At 44.5% G+C, this 12,262-nt stretch overlaps 2 non-coding genes across 2 annotated transcripts; both read left to right on the plus strand.

The window, feature by feature from the left end:
* Positions 1-11,483: 11,483 nt before the first annotated feature.
* LOC138652316 (5S ribosomal RNA) lies at positions 11,484-11,602 on the plus strand. Its single transcript, XR_011315594.1, has one exon. It is a non-coding gene; the product is annotated as a 5S ribosomal RNA (ribosomal RNA).
* Positions 11,603-11,610: 8 nt separating this feature from the next.
* TRNAL-UAG (transfer RNA leucine (anticodon UAG)) lies at positions 11,611-11,692 on the plus strand. The gene has a single exon. It is a non-coding gene; the product is annotated as a tRNA-Leu (tRNA).
* The last annotated feature ends 570 nt before the right edge of the window (positions 11,693-12,262 follow it).

Raw genomic sequence — 12,262 nt, forward strand, 5'->3', positions numbered from 1 at the left:
CAGAGTGCCCCTCTTTACCAAAGCCAGCAGAGTGCCCCTACTTACCAAAACCAGCAGAGAGACCCTGCTTACCAAAGCCATCAGAGTGCCCCTCTTTACTAATGTCATCTGAGTGCCCATCTTTACTAATGCCATCTGAGTGCCCCTCCTTATCAATGCCAGTAGAGTGACCCTCTTTACAAAAGTCATCTGAGTGCCCCTCCTTATCAATGCCATTAGAGTGCCTTGCTTTACCAAAGCCATCAGAGTGCCCCGCTTTACTAATTCCATCTGAATGCTCCTCCTTACCAAAGCCATCAGAGTGACCCTCCTTACCAATGCCATCAGAGTGCCCCTCCTTATCTATGCCATCAGAGTGACCCTCTTTACTAAAGTCATTTGAGTGCCTCTCCTTATCAATAACAGCAGAGTGCCCCTCCTTTCCAAAGCCAGCAGAGTGCTCCTCTTTTACCAGAGCAAGCAGAGTGCCCCTACTTACCGAAGCCATCAGAGTGCCCCTCTTTACTAATGCCATCTGAATGCCCCTCCTTACCAATGCCATCAGAGTGCTCCTCTTTGCTATTGCCATCTGAGTGCCCCTCCTTATCAATGCCACCAGAGAGCCCCTCTTTACCAAAGCCAGCAGAGTGCCCCTACTTACCAAAACCAGCAGAGATACCCTGCTTGCCAAAGCCATGAGAGTGCCCCTCTTTACTAATGCCATCTGAGTGTCCCTCTTTACTAATGCCATCTTAGTGCCCCTCCTTATCAATGCCAGCAGAGTCACCCTCTTTACTAAAGTAATCTGAGTGCCCCTCCTTATCAATGCCAGTAGAGTGCCCCTTTTTATTAATGCCATCTGAGTGCCCCTCCTTATCAGTGCCATTAGAGTGCCCTGGTTTACCAAAGCCATCAGAGTGCCCCTCTTTACTAATTCTATCTGAATGCCCTTCCTTACCAAAGCCATCAGAGGGCCCCTCCTTACCAATGCCATCAGAGTGCCCCTCCTTATCTATGCCATCAGAGTGACCCTCTTTACTAAAGTCATTTGAGTGCCCCTCCTTATCAATAACAGCAGAGTGCCCCTCCTTTCCAAAGCCAGCAGAGTGCTCCTCTTTTACCAGAGCAAGCAGAGTGCCCATAATTACCGAAGCCATCAAAGTGCCCCTCTTTACTAATGCCATCTGAGTGCCCCTCCTTATCAATTCCAGTAGAGTTCCCCTCTTTACTAATGCCATCTGAGTGCCCCTCATTATCAATGCCAGTAGAGTGTCCCTCTTTACCAAAGCTATGAGTGCCCCTCTTTACTAATGCCATTTGAGTGCCACTCCTTATCAATGCCAGTAGAATGCCCCTCTTTACTAATGCCATCAGAGTGCCCCTCCTTATCTATGCCATCAGAGTGACCCTCTTTACTAAAGCCATCTGAGTGCCCCTCTTTATCAATGCCAGCAGAGTGCCCCTCCTTTCCAAAGCCAGCAGAGTGCTCCTCTTTACCATAGCCAGCAAAGTGCCCCTACTTACCGAACCCATCAGAGTGCCCCTCTTTACTAATGCCATCTGAGTGCCCCTCATTATCAATGCCAGTAGAGTGTCCTTCTTTACCAAAGCTATGAGTGCCCCTCTTTACTAATGCCATTTGAGTGCCCCTCCTTATCAATGCCAGTAGAGTGCACCTCTTTACTAATGCCATCTGAGTGCCCCTCATTATCAATGCCAGTAGAGTGTCCTTCTTTATCAAAGCTATGAGTGCCCCTCTTCACTAATGCCATTTGAGTGCCCCTCCTTATCAATGCCAGTAGAGTGCACCTCTTTACTAATGCCATCTGAGTGCCCCTCATTATCAATGCCAGTAGAGTGCTCCTCTTTACTAATGCCATCTGAGTGCCCCTCCTTGCCAAAGCCATTAGAGTGCCCCTCTTTACTAATGCCATCTGAGTGCCCCTCATTATCAATGCCAGTAGAGTGCTCCTCTTTACTAATGCCATCTGAGTGCCCCTCCTTACCAAAGCCATTAGAGTGCCCCTCTTTACTAATGCCATCTGAGTGCCCCTCATTATCAATGCCAGTAGAGTGTCCTTCTTTATCAAAGCTATGAGTGCCCCTCTTCACTAATGCCATTTGAGTGCCCCTCCTTATCAATGCCAGTAGAGTGCACCTCTTTACTAATGCCATCTGAGTGCCCCTCATTATCAATGCCAGTAGAGTGCTCCTCTTTACTAATGCCATCTGAGTGCCCCTCCTTACCAAAGCCATTAGAGTGCCCCTCTTTACTAATGCCATCTGAGTGCCCCTCCTTATCAATGCCATCAGAGTGCCCTCTTTATCGATGCAATCTGAGTGCCCCACTTTGCCAAAGCCATCAGAGTGCCCATCCTTACTCCTTACCAAAGCCAGCAGAGTGCCCCTTCCTACCAATGCTATTAGAGTGCCCCTCCTTACCAGTGCCATCAGAGTGCTCCTCCCTTACAATGCCATCAAAGTACCCTCCAATGCCCTCAGAGTGCTCCTCCCTAACAATGCCATCAGAACGTTTCTTCTAAACTGCACTCAGAGTGCCTTTTCTTAACTGCATCATTATAGTAGCTCTATTTAAAAGTGCAATTGGATCGCCCCCACGTAAGGGCAATGGGGTACTCGGTACCGGGTCCTTCAGTTCCCTCAGCGGGGATGTCACGGTGGCCCGACCCGGACTGTGGCCCTATGAGGGGCGCCTAATAAAAGGGTAGAGTTTGTAGATAACGGTAGTGTTCGTGATGCCACCTGTGGTATTCGGTCAGGGTGACCGACGCTGCTTAGGGGTCCGCTGGGGTGATGGAATGGCAGCTAGATGGTGTACCTTCCCACAGGTGAAGTATATCCCCAGGGCTTCCCAGAAGTGTAGATAGTGATGGTGGATGATGTAAGGCGCGGCAAATAACGAGGACACAATGGGTGCAGTCTCTTTACCTTTACTGAAGGCTTCAGCATCCACAGTCCAGAGTGCCGGATGACAGGGTAGCAGGGTCCGGCCGGTCTGATGGCAATTCCAGAGTCCCCTTATCCAGGTGGAAATCAGTAGCCTTCCCCTTACGCACAGTAACGTAGTAGGTCCCTACTTGCATTAGCTACCATAAGGTCCTCACTCTTGTTACTTCTCTCTCTTTGTCCCCCAGATGGATAGGACATCACCCGTATGACGGTGGTGGCCTGAGGCTATTTTATAGGGACCCTAGAGACGCCCCTCCTCCGCGTTGCCACCTTGTCTGCTTAGGTGTTTAGGTCGGACAGCCAACTTGGAATCGACTGCCCTGCCGGTCTCTGAAGTAAAGCGTAGAGTCTATTACTCCCTCGGTGTTCCGGCCACCGGATCTGCGCGCAGAGGGAGGCAGCCTGCTTCTAGCTGGTCTCCCGCTGTTGTTTCACTCCTGTTGCTATGACTTCTGTGCTCACTCACTATGGCACACTTCCTTTCGTGTCCTTTCTTAGGAGGCTGCCGCATGGGTTGCAGGCGCAGCTCCGTGTCCTTCTTTCCTTCCTCCTCAGACTACAGTCTGGATCTGACCAGGGATCACCCCAGCCAGCTTGACCTGGAGACCTTTCCTCGTCGGTCCCCAGCCAGGAGCTCTCCTCTCCTCTACTCCTTTCTCTTCCTCTTTTCTCTTACTCCTTTCTCTTACTGCCTAACTTCCTAACCAACCCCCAGTTTTACCCAAATGTGAGGAGTGGCCTAATAGATAGAACCTTTTGCTCCCCCTGGTGGCCGGCGTGTGAAGTGTGTGTGTGGCTGTGATACCTGACAGGGTGAACTCCCCCTGGTGGAAGAATGACATTACTGCAACAACCACGACTCTGGGGCGCTGCACAATCATAGTGCCTCTTCTTAACAGTGTCATTTGAGCACTTTTAGTTAAACCGCCATCAGTGTGTCACACAGAGCGCCTCTTCTTAAAAGTGCCATTCCTTAACAATAACAAGGCGCTGCTCCTTACTACTGCCATCAGAGCGCCTCTTAACAATGCCATCTAATTAAGCATCCTTAATAATAACATCAGAATACTCATCCAATAAATGTCAGTAGAATGCCCCTCTGTATCTGAGCCATCACAAAGCCCTTCTTTATCAGCCCAATTAGAGTGGCCTTCTTTTTCAGTCCAATCAGAGTGCCCCGCGTTATCAGTGTTACCAGAGTATCCTTCGTTATCAGTGCTGGAAGACTTCAACAGTACAATCAAAGTGTCCATCTCCCCTTTATATTAACTCCTTCCATCATCACCTTGGTACTGTAGGTAGTAAACTCATTTTTAGGCTACTTTCACACATCAGGTTTTCGCTGTCAGGCTAAATCCGGCTAAATTTCAAAAAAACAGATCAGGTGAATGTTGCCGCCGGATCAGGTTTTTTTCCCATAGACTTGTATTAGTGCCGGATTGCATCGGATGACATTGCGTTTCATCCGGTTTTCGCCGGATCCGGCAAATCTGCCGCTTGCGGTTTCTTGAAAAAACGTCCCGAGTATTTAGGGCTTTCCTGTCTTTTTGGGTTTTTTTTCTATGTTTTGTCATTTAATAAAGTATCTTTTTTATGGGGGTTTTTTTCTTTTTGTAAGCTGGTATTTCCCTTTTGTTATTCATTATTTGTGAGCTAAAAAAGGTCCACTGCAACGTTTTTTGTCTCCGGCGAAAAAGCCTGAAGCGCCGGATCTGGCACTTCCGGCTGTTTGCTAGAATGGGAGCCGGAAGGTGCCGGACCCGGAAAAAGGCAGATCCGGCGGCCTGATCCGGTTTTTTAAACTGAGCATACTCCAAATTCTTTTTTTATCCATTAATCTAGATAGGCTAGCCGGATCCGTCAAAAAAACGTATCCGTCACATCAGTTTTTCACAATCTGCGCCGGATCCAGTTTTTCCAACATTCACCGGATTTAGCCTGACACTGAAAACCTGATGTGTGAAAGTAGCCTTACTCTTGTTCATGGGTTCAGGGGTTACAATTGGTAACTTGCTGAAAAATGATCTTAGATTTGAATTTTTGCTGGGTAACATCTTCATGGCCTTTGTAGTGGGGTTTGTTCCACGTTCCAAACAAATGCCAAGCCTCATCAATTTCCAAGAATTTGGTCAATGTTGGTTATGTTCCGATGGTAGAGAAATTGTTTTGTTAGGAACTGAATATATATAAAATATGTAAAATCCGAAATAGGATGCGAAACATTAAAGAAACATTATTAGACAAGGACCACGAAGACAGTCTGAAACTAGAGTTCACCTCCCCCACCACATATGATGCCTTAGGCAATGGCCTTGTTAGCCTTTCCATAATGTCACTCAGCGAGCACACTGGCTAGGGGGGATTATATAGTTTGCCTTGAAAAGACGAGCTGCAAGGTTAGTTTTTCTACATTAATTTGACTTCCCTGGGGGGTGAGAAAAACATCTGACAGGTGACGTCCACAGAATTACTTATCTAGAGGAGGACTGCAGTGAGGAACATCTAATTATACTTGACAAGTCAACCGTGAGAACTCTGGAAAGATATCCCACTAACTAATTGCTGCAAAAAAAAGAAATGAGGAGTAAAATACAAAATGATTAGGTGAAAAAATCTTGGAAGTTTTTGAACGTTGGTAAGAATAATTTGTCATAACCAAAAAAAAGAGAAAATAATAATAAAAAAAACTCAACGTTAAAGAATGCAAGGAGTTAACTAGGCCAAGCAGGTCTGGGAAGGAGTGTTTGGAAACTGTTGGTGAAAGGGAGGAATTTCTTTGATGTTTTTATCTGAACTTTCTGAAGTGGAGACCAAGTATGAGAAATCAAGAACATAGTTGGGTTCTTCAGGCAGGAGAAGTACAGTGGGGACACAAAATCCGCACCTATGCACACATCTTATGTCCTCGACCGGGGGTGGGAGGACTGTGTGCACATTCACAGAGTGAGTTTATCGGATACAATACAATTAAATGCTGTCTTGTGGGAACTGAGGGGGAGCACACAATGTCAGCCAGGCTAGGGAGTGTAGATACTGAATTTTCCCCAGGCTTACGGCTGCTTCTAAACTATTTCCCCAGGTTTCATTCTTAATTAATAATTAATAGTGTTATTTTTTGCCATTGTTATCGTTGCGGTAACCAGGGATCGACTCACTGTTCACGTATTAGGGTAATGCCCAAGGGCACATAAGAAGAAGCTGACCTTAAATGTCTGCAAAACAAAGCATAGGCAAAATAAATGCTGCTCAAAAACTTTGCCTCAAATTTACAAATAGATGGCAGGGGCCCCATGCTAGATTTTACATTATAGTGCATAGTATAAGGGTCTAAGTGATCACGATTTAAAGCACTCGTGGGTGGACTACATTTTTTTTTTAATAAAATACAATGAAAATGTAATAAAATAAGTTTTGAAAATCTAAAAAACTGAATTAACCCCCTTTTACCAATTTAAAAATAAAGAAATGAGGCGCAGTGGTTAGCACTGCAGCCTTGCAGCTCTGGGGTCCTGGGTTCTAATCCCACCCAGGACAACATCTGCAAAGAGTTTGTATGTTCTCTCCATGTTTGCGTGGGTTTCCTCCGGGTACTCCGGTTTCCTCCCACATTCCAAAGACATACTGATAGGGATTATAGATTGTGAGCCCCATTGGGGACAGTGATGATAATGTGTGCAAAACTGTAAAGCGCTGCGGAATATGTTAGCGCTATATAAAAATAAAGATTATTATTATTATTAAAAAAAAAATAAAAATAAAATAATGGAGCGCTGAGTCACTTCTCATGGACAAGCCGTGCGTCAGGGTACTCAAGAAGTCTGAAGTCAAGAAGAAAGAGATAAAGGTGTAGTTAGGTAAGGGTCTGAGGTCAGAATAGCAGGAGGATAATGGATTGGAGCAAAGGGGTTAGGCAAAACTGATGGTCAGAATGAGATCTACGGTCAGGCTGTAAAAAGATCCACAAGCAAAGCATTACACACAGAGAACCAAACCACATAGATCTAGATCTGGCAGAGATCTGGGACTAACAGCCCAGCTAAGTAGCTGGGAAATCAACTGGGACAGGGAACACCTGAAGGCAGCCCAGCACCTCCCAGTCTCAGCTTAGCTGTCAATCAAAACAGCGACAGCTCAGCACGTGCCTGCACCAGATTGGATAGCTGAGCTGTCAGTAACTGAATGCCAGACACACTGAGGGGTAGAATAAGGTAAATGAAGAAAAAAAACTAAAAATGCCAGAATTGCTGTTTTTCAGTCTCTGCATTTTCTACAAACAAATACAATACAGAGCAATCAAAACATCTTGTGTCCTCCAAGATATGTTCCAATAAAAACTACAGTTTGGCAGAGAGACAACAAATTCTTAAACAGCTCCATTAATTGAAAAATGCAAAAGTTATAGCCAGACTATGACAAAAAATAGAACTATATAAGTTCAGTGTGACCTTGACCCTACTGACATGGAGAATGTCAGTGCCAGAATATTGTTATGGCACAATTAACAAAGTTAAAACGATAACCCCCCCAAAAAAAAGTGGAATTTAGTTTATTTATTATGGTCTATAAGTGTCCTTGCATCGGCTGGATGCTCTCCTTATGGAGAAACTACTCTTTAGACCTCATGGTAAAATGAATGGTGCCATTAAAATCTACAAATCATTCTACAAAAAACAAGCTGTCACATGGCTATCTAGATGGAAAAATATTAAATGTATTGTTCTTGGAAGAAGGGGAGGAATAAACAAAAGTGCAAAAGCTAAAACTGGCTGGGTCCTTTAAAGGGAACCTGTCACCTGAATTTGGCGGGACCAGTTTTGGGTCATATGGGCGGAGTTTTCAGGTGTTTGATTCACCCTTTCCTTACCCGCTGGCTGCATGCTGGACGAAATATTAGATTGAAGTTCATTCTCTGTCCTCCGTAGTACACGCCTGCGCAAGGCAAGATTACCTTGCGCAGGCGTGTACTACGGAGGACAGAGAATGAACTTCAATCCAATATTGCGGCCAGCATGCAGCCAGCGGGTAAGGAAAGGGTGAATCAAACACCTGAAAACTCCGCCCATATGACCCAAAACTGGTCCCGCCAAATTCAGGTGACAGGTTCCCTTTAAGGGGTTATCACTTGTAGTCAGGATAACTTCTTGATCAGTGGGAATCCGAACACTAGAACTTGACCTTGTATCCCCGTTAGAATGGAGCGACAGTGTGCATGCCTGACCACCACTCAATTAATTTCTTATGGCACTGCCACTGTGGAATTCTTCGCTTATTCCAGCATCTCCATATAGAATTCATGGAACGGCTGTCATGATATAAAAGTTCCCCAATCTGCCGATCAACGCGGGTACCATTGGTGGAAATTGATTAGCAAGTTATTAGTTATCCTTAAGACAAGTTGTAACTCGTTTTCACAGATCAGCCCCTTTAACGGGTTATTGGTGACATATTGGTTGTCATATTTTGCAATGCTAATGGAGTCTAGCTGTGATTCCTCGGCATTGGCATGTCAGAATATAATATTGTTTAAAATTTTAGGTCTTGTCTAGACCCATTATGATGGAGAGTATCCAACTTTGTTTGTCTATGGTCAAGTTTTCAAAAATTTTCAAAAGGAAATTGTAAGATAAGGTCCAAAGTCCAGAACAATTTACAATCCAAGTCCTGTCCAAGGTCAAAGCCAGAACAACATAGGAATATTGCCATGCCAACTATCAGTTCCAAAAATTAATGGCTACAATGAATGGACCTCCATTGTTGGTATCTTCTCATATGTCTTGAAAATAATGTGTCACAAATGAATTATATTTTATATCTGAAAACGAGAAAACTGCTAATCCGTTTGGACTAGTGTTTGGTTATCACCTGAGGTCGGATAATTATGCCTTGTCCTGTCCGTGCACACACACAGTAATAGTAGGCAGAGATCCACTAAATCATTTGGCAATCCTCACTATTGAGAATTGGTCTTTGAGGAAAGGAATGTGAGGTTGTAAAACAGATGGATGATCAGTGTGACAAGCACATTTTTTAGATGGCTTAGTAGACCTTTACCTGCAGGAGATAAGCCTCAGGTAAAACCAATTCACATCAGCTGTCTAGACAGATCCTTAAGTTGGTGTCACAGAAGATGTAGTTTTCTTTTTCTCCAAGATGTTATCCAGCCTGTAAACGATCAGTCAAGAAGAGTTTTTGGTCGAACAAGTGTGATGTTTTCGGTCAGGTTTACAAGAAGTTATAAGAAGTCTTCACCCTGTTATGGTTTCTAGGCAATACTTGATGTCCACCAATATCTTCATGGGTGCTCCTCACAGCATAATGGTCAAAGGGAAAAACAAGAGCAGGTTTGCCATGGATAAGTTCACATGAACAGTCCCATATCAGCAACTATTGTACATAAATACCATTTTCAATCAAGACGGGTTTGGTGCCCAAATTGTTAGGTTGAACAATAAGAAATGTTCAATAGCTGCCTTCTCCTTGCCTAATGGATATTGATCAAGTGCGCACAAAAGAAATAACATCAGACAACACACAGTCGGATGTAAGCTCTCCTTGATCAAACTATGGCTCAGCTCCAAGGGGCTTTATTTAATCCGAACATAGATTTATATAACCCCTGTAAGGGGGCTCGGTTACCTCTAAAATGGGAGTGATTAGATGTATTCCATTGGTTAGTGGGTTGGGCAATGAGCTAGTCCATGGGCGGATCCATGAAGTCATCAGGCTGGATTGGTCCATGAGGTCATCAGGGTGGATGTCATCATGGGCGGATCCATGAGGTCATCAGGGTGGGCGTCATCTTGGACACCAGCACATGGTGTGTGTTGAAACAGGAAAAGGCAGCCATCTTTAGTGTCACACTTTGATCCGAGCAAGCTTATGTAAGGTGAAATAATACACCTTATGGGTCGTTTCTCTCTGTCTCTTATGTCGTGAGGTTAATTAAGTATTTGAACTTATGGCTCTCCTCAACAAAATCTCTAACCTCTAATTATTAACATTGATGTTGTCTAATAAACAGGTAAGGAAATTTATTTCAGCCACTTGTCAAATAATGTATTGTTTTTCCACTACTTTTCATAGACACAGGTCTTCACAGTACCTGTGGTATCATTTCTACGATCAGACTAATAATGTATCAGTAGGAACGAGTGGACCCATGTATGTTTGAGTCCATTGAGTCCAGCCAAACTTTGTAAAAAAGTTAGGTTCGGGTACCCGTACAATACCCAAATATCTGGTGTTTCCCATGCTGTCATCTGTGTGACAACGTTGGAAACACCAGCTCTGACCAGCGATAACCTTACGTAATCAGTAGCTGTTTATTGTGGACCGCTGTGGGTTCCCATGCTGTCACACAGAGGACAGCGTGTGAGCCAGCGGCTGTGACCGGCGGTAAAAAGGATATCTCTGGTCAGGCATCGGCTCTTATTAAGTAATATTTTGAAAGCCCATAACAAGTAATAATGACTCCTTATCATGAAATAATGACCCTTAACAAACTAAAAGAAAATCCCGAGTACCCTCTTAACTATTAATAACTAGATGGTGGCCCGATTCTAACACATTGGGTATTCTAGAATATGTATGTATATAGCAGCCACATAGTATATAGCACAGGCCACGGCATATTCATGAAAACCCGATGCGTTAATACAGGCCACGCAATATATAACAGTGGCCAAGCAGGATATAACACAGCCCAATCAGCATATAACACAGCCCACGCAGTATATAACATTGCTCACACAGTATATAACACTGGCCACGTAGTATATAGCAGTCATGCAGTATATAACGCAGCCCACACAGTATATAACACTGCCCACACAGTATATAACACTGCACACGTAGTATATAGCAGCCATGTAGTATATAACACAGCCCACACAGTATATAACACTGCCCACGTAGTATATAGCAGCCATGTAGTATATAACGCAGCCAACGCAGTATATAACATTGCCCATAGAGTATATAACATTGCCCACGTAGTATATAGCAGCCATGTAGTATATAATGCAGCCCACGCAGTATATAACATTGCCCACATAGTATATAACACTGCCCACGTAGTATATAGGAGTCATGTAGTATATAACGCAGCCCACACAGTATATAACACTGCCCACACAGTATATAACACTGCACGCATAGTATATAGCAGCCATGTAGTATATAACACAGCCCACACAGTATATAACACTGCCCACGTAGTATATAGCAGCCATGTAGTATATAACGCAGCCCACACAGTATATAACATTGCCCACATAGTTTATAACACTGCCCACGTAGTACATAGCAGCCATGTAGTATATAACGCAGCCCACATAGTATGTAACACAGCCCACGTAGTATATAGCAATGTGGGCACTATATGCGTGGTTAAAAAAATACTTAAATTAAAAAATAAACATATACCGTACTCAGCATTTGAAGGCACCTTGTAGTTCTGGCGCCTGTGTGCGGTGCGTGCAGCAGCTTCCGGTCACAGGGTTGGTATGAGCGCAGGACCTGTGATGATGTCACGGTCACACGGCCACACCACTCTGAACACGCCCGATCTCGTCTGATCTCGGAAGCTAAGCAGAGTCAGGCCTGGTTAGTACTTGGATGGGAGACCGCCTGGGAATACCAGGTGCTGTAGGAGTAGTTAAAGGTAGCATGGCCGAGTGGTCTAAGGCGCTGGACTTAGGCTCCAGTCTCTTTGGAGGCGTGGGTTCAAATCCCACTGCTGCCAGTATATTTCTACTTTGTAGAAGGGCTACCAGGGCTGTGGAGTTGGAGTCATAGTAGGTGTCTATTTGGGGGTGCATTAAAAGAGGTCTGGATACACATGATGAGAGCATTATACTGCCTCTGTACAAATCCCTAGTTAGACCGCACATGGAGTACTGTGTCCAGTTTTGGGCACCGGTGCTCAGGAAGGATATAATGGAACTAGAGAGAGTACAAAGGAGGGCAACAAAATTAATAAAGGGGATGGGAGAACTACAATACCCAGATAGATTAGCGAAATTAGGATTATTTAGTCTAGAAAAAAGACGACTGAGGGGCGATCTAATAACCATGTATAAGTATATAAGGGGACAATACAAATATCTCGCTGAGGATCTGTTTATACCAAGGAAGGTGACGGGCACAAGGGGGCATTCTTTGCGTCTGGAGGAGAGAAGGTTTTTCCACCAACATAGAAGAGGATTCTTTACTGTTAGGGCAGTGAGAATCTGGAATTGCTTGCCTGAGGAGGTTGTGATGGCGAACTCAGTCGAGGGGTTCAAGAGAGGCCTGGATGTCTTCCTGGAGCAGA

This window comes from Ranitomeya imitator, chromosome 10, assembly GCF_032444005.1.
Source record: "Ranitomeya imitator isolate aRanImi1 chromosome 10, aRanImi1.pri, whole genome shotgun sequence".
Taxonomy (NCBI): Eukaryota; Metazoa; Chordata; class Amphibia; order Anura; family Dendrobatidae; genus Ranitomeya; species Ranitomeya imitator.